This window comes from Phyllobates terribilis, unplaced genomic scaffold, assembly GCF_046119375.1.
Source record: "Phyllobates terribilis strain yellow unplaced genomic scaffold, ASM4611937v1 Scaffold_8__6_contigs__length_399053987, whole genome shotgun sequence".
In the NCBI taxonomy this organism is placed as follows: Eukaryota; Metazoa; Chordata; class Amphibia; order Anura; family Dendrobatidae; genus Phyllobates; species Phyllobates terribilis.
Window position 1 is genome coordinate 29,387,972 of NW_027362768.1, and position 9,058 is coordinate 29,397,029.

General features: G+C 53.5%; 1 pseudogene; it reads left to right on the forward strand.

Moving 5' to 3' along the window:
- The first annotated feature begins 8,792 nt into the window (after positions 1-8,792).
- On the forward strand, positions 8,793-8,894 carry LOC141160286 (U2 spliceosomal RNA; annotated as a pseudogene).
- The last annotated feature ends 164 nt before the right edge of the window (positions 8,895-9,058 follow it).

Here is a 9,058-nt window from a genome sequence, read left to right on the forward strand (position 1 = left end):
ATCTTTTTCCTAAACCTGTCAAACTATCTATGTAAAGTAGTATAGATACATTAACATACGTACAGATTGCCATCTTCCCTGGTTTCCAGCATCACTCCAGTACTCCCTTTCGGCACGTGACTTAAATTCCAACTTGCCTGATCACACTCCTATAAGAAAAAATAATACCTTAAAGAATAATTTCAAAACTTTTTCCACCTTTAATGTCACTCATAATCTGTACAAACCCATTAAAAAATGAATTGAAATCTTTTTTGGCGTAAAAAGAAAAATAAAGCACTAAAATAATGTGGCTGCATAAATATACACACCCTTAAATACTTTGTTGAAGTACCCTTTAAATTTATGACAGCATTCAGTCTTTTTAGGTAGGAGTCTATCAGCATTACATATCTAGAGTTGGCAATCTTTGTCTATTCTTTCTTGCAGTAGCTCCATATCTGTCAGATTACAAGGGCATCTAGAAATTTTGACGTACCCTTCTCCTGACTAATAACTTTCAACGATGTGATCCCTTTGTTGTGTTGTAAGCTGTTTACGAACCATGGCTTTTGCTGTAAAATGCAACAAAGAAAACGTCAGGAAACCCCTATTAGAACAGCTAAACTTTATATGGGGTTAATCAGAATTATTTGATGGAAGCTGTATACTGACTACTATTTAACACGAGTTTAAATATGATTGGCTAATCTAATATATATAATCGTCTTATCCCATCTGTCTGTCCTTCTGTCCAGGAAATCCCGCATCGCTGATTGGTCCGGCCGCGGCCAATCAGCGATGCTGGATTTCAGAAAAAGATGGCGGCCGTTAGCGGCTCATCTGCCGCACGGAGGTCAGCGGCGATGCAGCCGGGAGATGACCTCGCAGCAGAAGTACCCCGACAGGCAGCGCCGCTGACTTCCATGCGGCTACCGCCGGGAGATCAGCGGCTAGGGCCGCTGATCTCCCAACGGCAAGTGTGAAGGGAGGACCGGGTAGCGGCGCCGCCAGTCAGGATACTTCTGCTGCGAGCAGCCGGTCATCTCCCGGCTGCTCGCAGCGGAAGTACCCGCACAGGCAGCGCCGCTCCCCGGTCCTCACTAATACAATTCGCTGATTGGTCGCGGCCGCCGGTATAATTTTTTTTTACATGACAGAATTCTGGCATTTTAACAGGGGTGTGTAGAATTTTTATATCCACTGCACATGTCAAGTGCTGACTAGATGTGCCCAACTTCTCTTAATTGACTAATATTGAAAGAAACCAAGCATGTCTAGTTGGAATGTGGCCGGAAGTATGCAAATCGCATAATTGCAGTCACGTGACCACCAGCTCTTGCTGGCAATACAGAGAGTGCCTGCAGACTTATCAAAAAGACCAGACAACCCCTTTATTCATTATAGTCAACTGTTAGACCCTTTTTTTCTGCACACACATCTTTAGACCCTCATTTTTCCTCTTGCCTACTTTTGAGACAGTCCTCTTTTTTCCTAATTTATTTTTGCCTAAAGGAAAATATATTAAACATTCTTGGGTGACAAATAATAATACGCATCCATTACCCTCAATTGGGAACCATGGAAAGAGTATTAGCGTATTTTTCGTGTTATAAGACGCACTTTCTTTCCCCCAAATTTGGGAGGAAAATGGGAGTGTGTCTTATAATCCAAAAATAGCTTACCGGGTGGGGTGGCTGCAGTGGTGTGGGGTCCCAGGAGGCAGGGTCGCTGCTGCAGAAGGCCTGCGGTGGCAGGAATGGGGAGATGCTATGGACCCCAGGTTGGGAGGAGGGGGTATGCCAGTCGATGCGAGGCTGCAGGGCCTGACCTTTCATAATATGTCTGCAGTGAGCGGAGTCCCCTTCCCATTGATTTCCCTGCGATGTCTGCCTGAGGCTGCGCATGCGCGGATTGAGATATCGGGAGACGAGATCTCGAGGTGTGATTTCATCTCCCGAGAGCTGTCTCCGGCGAGCATTTTCCCAAAGTCCACAGCAGGGAAATCAATGGGAAGGGGACTCTGCTCAACGCTGACATCTTATGAAAAGGCAGGGCCCGGGGCCCACAGCATCGCCCCACTCCTGCCACTGCCGGCCTCCTGCAGCAACGACCCTGCCTCCTGGGACCCCGCTCCACCGTAACCACCCCCCGGTAAATTACAGAAAAATCGCACTATAAGATGTACCACCATTTTATTTAAAACATTTTTTTCCTATTTTCATCCCCAAAATTTGGGTGCGTCGCATGGTCCAGTGCGTCTTGTAGTCCGCAAAATATGATATTTATAGTTATGAAGATGACTCGCCCCCAGGGCCGTGGGGTACTCGGCATCCGGGCCTTGTGGCTGCTTGCGGGGGATGTCACGGCGGCTGGCCCGGTCCGTGGCCCAGGGCGGTCACTGAAAAGGGAAATTAATGGTTGGGGGAAATTGTCATGACGCCACCTGTGGATTCTGGTAAGAGGTTACCAGCGCTGCGACAGTCCACTGAGGCTGATGTTATGGGCAGCTATGATGGGACGGCTCCCCACAGGTGGAGCAGGCCTCAGGGCAGTGTGGAGGTGTAGAAAGATGGTGGAAGCAGGAGGGAGACGGCAGGACGGTCCCAGGGGAAGTACAGGCACACACACAAGGGTAAACTTCAATACCTTTACTGGTGGTGATGCAGGTACAGTCCAGGGCACTCAGGGTACATTTCTGGACTCTCCCCAGTGAGCGGGTGTAAGGCCTCCTGATCTGTGTCTTTTACTCTCTAAGCTTCGGGCCTGCCTGGAGCTAGGCCTGGCTTGCTTACTGCTTCCTTCTTGTACCTACTGACCTGGCGGTAGGGTTTTCTCCTGGTTCCCACTATTCCTGGTCGCTGGAGCCTTAGTGGTACCTAACCCTGTTGCTGTGGTCAGCGGTTGGTTAACATGGGACTTGTAGTTCTCCAGGGATTCCGGTTGTTCCTACTGGTCATAAAGATCCCTGTAGGCGCGGACCCGGTGTCTGGTATATGGTTCGGGGTGAGCCTGTTATGCTCCTCTGCCCCCTATGCGTTTCTCCTTCTTCTCCTCAGTCTGCAGACTCTCTCATGCATACTCCCTGAGCAGACTCTCTGAGTTCTGTCCCTGTCTGTGCCTGACAGGAACTCTCACTTGCCTTCTAGCCCGCTCCAGGCTCTCACTGGCCAGACTATCCCGCAGCTTGGGCCTAGCCTGGCCTTCAGCCACACAGACTTCAGCTTGTTTGGAGCTGTAGCATGGTGTCACACTGTCTGCTTCCCACTGACTGACTTCCCGAACTCCACCCCTCAGTATTTATATACCTGACAGGGATCCATCTAGTGGACTTGGATGGAGGTGTCTGTATGTATTGAGGCCACTGGGGAGAATTCTGTAGCACCCTGAGGACTCGGCTGCTACAGGGGTATTGCACCTCACTCCAGAGGTGTGGTATTCCACTCCCGGGTAAGGATGGAGTGTGGGACTGAGCTCAGTAGGCTGCATGCACTACATACATCCAAATTTCCGGGGGACAGAACTACGGTACTCCCACCAAGTATATGTGCAGGTACGACAGCGTCTGTCCCTGGCTGGAGTGGGAGGGGGTGGAACATCCCAGTAGTGTAGGGGCAGATAGGGGGAGTACTCTGGGTAAAGCTAGGAGCTCATTGGGTGCTAGTCACCTGGGCTCACACATAGAGGGAGTATATATGGTGGGCACCATCTTAGGACAGGGTCTTTTGAGCAGGGGAGCTCAGCCAGGAGGGCTGACTGGGAGCTGTGGCTCCAGTTGGGCCCAGCTCCAGAGCCAAGCCTGCAGAGGAGAGAGGAGAAAGAAAGGCCCAGAGTGGAAGACCAGAGGGAACCCTAAGAACCCAGAATCAGACCAAAAAGGGTGAAGGGTTGGCGGACACGGGTACCGGAATCCGAACTGGTGGAGGCCACTTATCCTCAGCCAGGAACCGGAGGTCGTGGTCAAAATTTGCCACGACCCTCACCAAATCCACCAGAAAGGCACATCAAGCATAGGGTCAGGGAACCCAGAGGAGGTTTGACCACTAAGAGACCCGAGGGAGCCGGCCAAAGGTGGATCCCTGGTGGGAATGGCCAGAGACAGAGAGGGAGAAGGGAGCTCAGGACCACGCTCCAGAACTGCCTGGGGGTTGGCCGAGTCCAGGACCTGGTGGACGCAGCCCGGCTCGGGTGGTCACTCAAGGCCAGAGTGACTGAGAGAACACTTGTGAGTAAAACCCCTGAAACTGCATCTCCTGACTCTGACTCTTCTTACTGCACCGTCACAACCCCCCTCATCTTCACCTGCTGCCCTGAGGCCATACCCCTCCCGTTGGGGGTTATACCACCACGCTGCACATCCTTATACACCTGGCCTCAGTGGACTGTTCTGCAGCGGCGGCTTCAAAGCCGCACTCAACGGGTGGCGTAGTCGACACATATTCTAACATCTACTGCCATAGACTGCCGCTTAGTTTGACACCCTGGGCACGGACCGGGTCACCGCCACAAGGACTACTACCCCTATCCAGATCCGGCTCCGGGTAATCCCTTGAACATGGCCCAGGGGGCGCGTCAACTTTGGCGTAGTCGGCAGGATAACGTGCCCGCAACCACCGGGTACTGCGTGCCTGAAGAAAAGTTCACATTTACCTCAAAAAGAAGTCTCCCGCCAATTCCGGAGGGTCCCCGCCATCGGACGCCATCACGGGTCGTTTCCCACCGGTTGCCCGCCATCTGCAGCTTTTTCCCGCCATCCACAGAGTTTCCCGCCACTGGGAGACGATTCCCGCCATCTTGGACAGTTTCCCGCCCTGGCAGAGCGGACTCCATTATGGGCGTGCCAGAGGGTGGCAAGAGGCCACCTCCCATCGTGGGCCAGGACCAAGAATGGCGCCAAAAACGAAGACCGCCCCCACCAGCAGAGACTGCAATGATTGAGATGTCCATCAGCGTGGGGGGTCTGCCCCTGGAACTGACAATCACCAAGTTGCCCCAGGACCGCCCTGAGTGGGGGCGGAGACAGAACAAAAGAGCGAAGATGGGTGCAGCCTGGAGGAGTCTGGAGGAGCCGTACCCGGAGATGGAGGGAGAGGCAGGCAGCACCGACCCTGTGGTCAGGAGCCTGATGCAAGCAACCACCCCACAAGACCTGGTGGAGATCCTGGCACAGCTCCCCCGAGACCGGGAGCGTGCACAGACCGCGCTGGAGGGCCTCGCACGGAGGATGGCCCAGGTGCAGCGAGAAACGCTGACGGAATGGAGCAGGGAGATGGCCCAGCAGGCTGGAACCCGCCAGCGGAGCACACCACCCGCAACGAGGAGCACGCCTGCCCCTGAAGAGGATGCAGAAGGGACGGAGGCCGGAGACGACGCCGCAGAGGGAGCTGAAGAGACGGAGGCAAGTAAAGGGGACGTTACTACCCCAAGCCCAGCCACCGTAAGCCTACCCCCGCTCCCCGTCGCAGAGCCCGAAATCCCACCGATCGTGCCCGTTGCCGCACCGCTACCGCTCCAGACTAGGCCCCAAGCAGGAGCCGCGACCACGCCCCTTGTGACGTCACGCGCCTCAACCCTGAGCGCGGCCAAGCAGGAGACGCCACCGGCCTGGTCGCAGGGCCGAGTGCCCCCGGGCGCCGCAGTACCAACAGCGCCCTCTACTGAGCCACCGGCCTGGTCGCAAAGTCAAGTACCCCCGGGCGCCGCCGTCTTCACGGTGCCCTTTACCTTCAGGGTACCCCAAGCCTGGTCGCAAGGCCTAGTGATCCCGGGTGCCGCTGCCACCACCGCGCCCTCAACCTCCACAGTGCCGCACCTGGGTGAAGACTTGGTAACCCAGCATATTTGCCCGGATGGGCAGCCTTTTGAGTGGCCACCGGAGTACTACCATCCCCGACTCCGGAAGGAAAGGCCCCTGGATGAGCCCCTGATCCGGGCTCCGGCGCCCGCTAAGATCACCCCACTCTCGCTGGAGGAAGCGCAGTTTGCGTGGGATCCCACTGGAGGAGACCTCATCGGGTTCACTCAAGAAACCCGGGCGGCTGCAGCTGAGCGTGCAGAGTGCTGCCGGCAGCAGTTAGAGGTTTTCGACCGGGAACGGCGAGAGAAGCGGGTCCGCGAGGAGCGGCTGCAAGTGAAGAGTGCAGAGCAGAAGAGCCGGACCCGACGGAACCCCCGTGCAGCTCACGGTCCCCGTGCCACCGGGACTGTAATCAAATTCCAACTGCAGCACGGTTGGGGCTTCATCCGGGATCACCACACGCCAGGCGACGTCTTCGTGACCCGCAGAGATGTCGAGTCCCACCTGCCGGAGGGACACAGAGGTCGTGACCTATACCTGGGTGACGAGGTCACCTTTACCCGGCACCAATGTGCCAAAGGACCCTATGCCCTTCATGTACACCGGTTGACAGAGGAAGAGCTGAGGTGTCAGGAGGAGCAAGAGGACCCGGACGGGTCTGAAGAATACAGGGAGGAAGCATCAGGAGGACGCCGTTATTAGAGTACGGTAAAAAAAAAAAAAAACTGTACATAGTTATCCGTAAGGGTATGAGAACTGCTGCTAATTTAAATATAGTCCCCGTTGGGACCAGCGAACTGTTACCCGTGTGTCCCTATCCCTTACCAGGCTGAGGACTGTGAACAGCCATTCCTTTTCCCCACTGGCCGAGGACTGAGAGCGGCCACCTCCCCTTGTATATAGTTGCGCTTTCTAAGGCGCCCCCTACTGGTTTTATAGGAAACTGTTGTTCTTGAACTGACTGTTGCACTTTTACCTGGTCACAAGTGCCCAGTGGCCAGAAGCTCAAGAATATTTATATGAAGAAGTTTTATTGCTAGATTGATAATGTTTAATGTTTGATATGTTCTTGTATGTTTTGGAAAAAAAATTGTATGTTTTTGGATATTTTATTCTTTTACAGCCCGAGGACGTGCTGTTATTTACCAGGGGGGAATGTAGCACCCTGAGGACTCGGCTGCTACAGGGGTATTGCACCTCACTCCAGAGGTGTGGTATTCCACTCCCGGGTAAGGATGGAGTGTGGGACTGAGCTCAGTAGGCTGCATGCACTACATACATCCCATTTCCGGGGGACAGAACTACGGTACTCCCACCAAGTATATGTGCAGGTACGACAGCGTCTGTCCCTGGCTGGAGTGGGAGGGGGGTGGAACATCCCAGTAGTGTAGGGGCAGATAGGGGGAGTACTCTGGGTAAAGCTAGGAGCTCATTGGGTGCTAGTCACCTGGGCTCACACATAGAGGGAGTATATATGGTGGGCACCATCTTAGGACAGGGTCTTTTGAGCAGGGGAGCTCAGCCAGGAGGGCTGACTGGGAGCTGTGGCTCCAGTTGGGCCCAGCTCCAGAGCCAAGCCTGCAGAGGAGAGAGGAGAAAGAAAGGCCCAGAGTGGAAGACCAGAGGGAACCCTAAGAACCCAGAATCAGACCAAAAAGGGTGAAGGGTTGGCAGACACGGGTACCGGAACCCGAACTGGTGGAGGCCACTTATCCTCAGCCAGGAACCGGAGGTCGTGGTCAAGATTTGCCACGACCCTCACCAAATCCACCAGAAAGGCACACCAAGCATAGGGTCAGGGAACCCAGAGGAGGTTTGACCACTAAGAGACCCGAGGGAGCCGGCCAAAGGTGGATCCCTGGTGGGAATGGCCAGAGACAGAGAGGGAGAAGGGAGCTCAGGACCACGCTCCAGAACTGCCTGGGGGTTGGCCGAGTCCAGGACCTGGTGGACGCAGCCCGGCTCGGGTGGTCACTCAAGGCCAGAGTGACTGAGAGAACACTTGTGAGTAAAACCCCTGAAACTGCATCTCCTGACTCTGACTCTTCTTACTGCACCGTCACAACCCCCCTCATCTTCACCTGCTGCCCTGAGGCCATACCCCTCCCGTTGGGGGTTATACCACCACGCTGCACATCCTTATACACCTGGCCTCAGTGGACTGTTCTGCAGCGGCGGCTTCAAAGCCGCACTCAACGGGTGGCGTAGTCGACACATATTCTAACATCTACTGCCATAGACTGCCGCTTAGTTTGACACCCTGGGCACGGACCGGGTCACCGCCACAAGGACTACTACCCCTATCCAGATCCAGCTCCGGGTAATCCCTTGAACATGGCCCAGGGGGCGCGTCAATTCCATCCATGCATCCCTCTGGGATCTGTGGCACCAGTGCGCAGCAGGGCGCCTCAAATAGATCTAACTATTAAAAGATTTTTAGATCAAGACTGTTCAGATACTTGTCCTCGAATATGCTAATCCAGTTATATTATTATTATTTATTTATATAGCACCATTGATTCCATGGTGCTGTACATGAGAAGGGGTTACATACAAAATAAAGATATCACTTACAGTAACAAATAAACAATGACAGACAGAGGGAGGAGGACCCTGCCCTTGAGGGCTTACATTCTACAGGGTGGTGGGGAAGGAGACAGTAGGTGGGGGTTGCAGCAGCTCCGATGTTGGTGAGGCGCAGGTCCGGTGTTGGTAAGGCAGCAGCTCCAGTGGTGTTGAGGAGGCAGCTGGGTCATGGCAGGCTGTAGGCTTTCTTGAAGAGATGGGTTTTCAGGTTCTATCTGAAGGATCAGAGTGTGGTGGATAGTTGGACATGTTGGAGCACAGAATTCCAGAGGATGAGGGATATTCGGGAGAAATCTTGGAGGCGATTGGGTGAGGAATTAATAAGTGCGGAGGAGAGAAGGAGGTCATGGGAGGAGTCTTTGTCCCTATCCCTACAATGAATGCCTTCTTGAAGCCAGGGTGCAGTCATAGGCCAAAACCAATTCAGGTTATCGCTTCTCGGCCTTTTGGCTAACATCAAGTGTAGTATCTGTTCTCATTTAGTATATGTGCTTTGCTTTTATCAATATATTGTATTGTAATGTTATCTATCTATCTATCTATCTATCTATCTATCTATCTATCTATCTATCTATCTATCTATCTATCTATCCCTTCCTTCCTGGGATAAGCTGCAATGATGCATTTGTCCTTTGCTACACCATTGCACATACACCATATACCTAGTCAGTGGCCTTGTTATCAGCTGCTACTCTT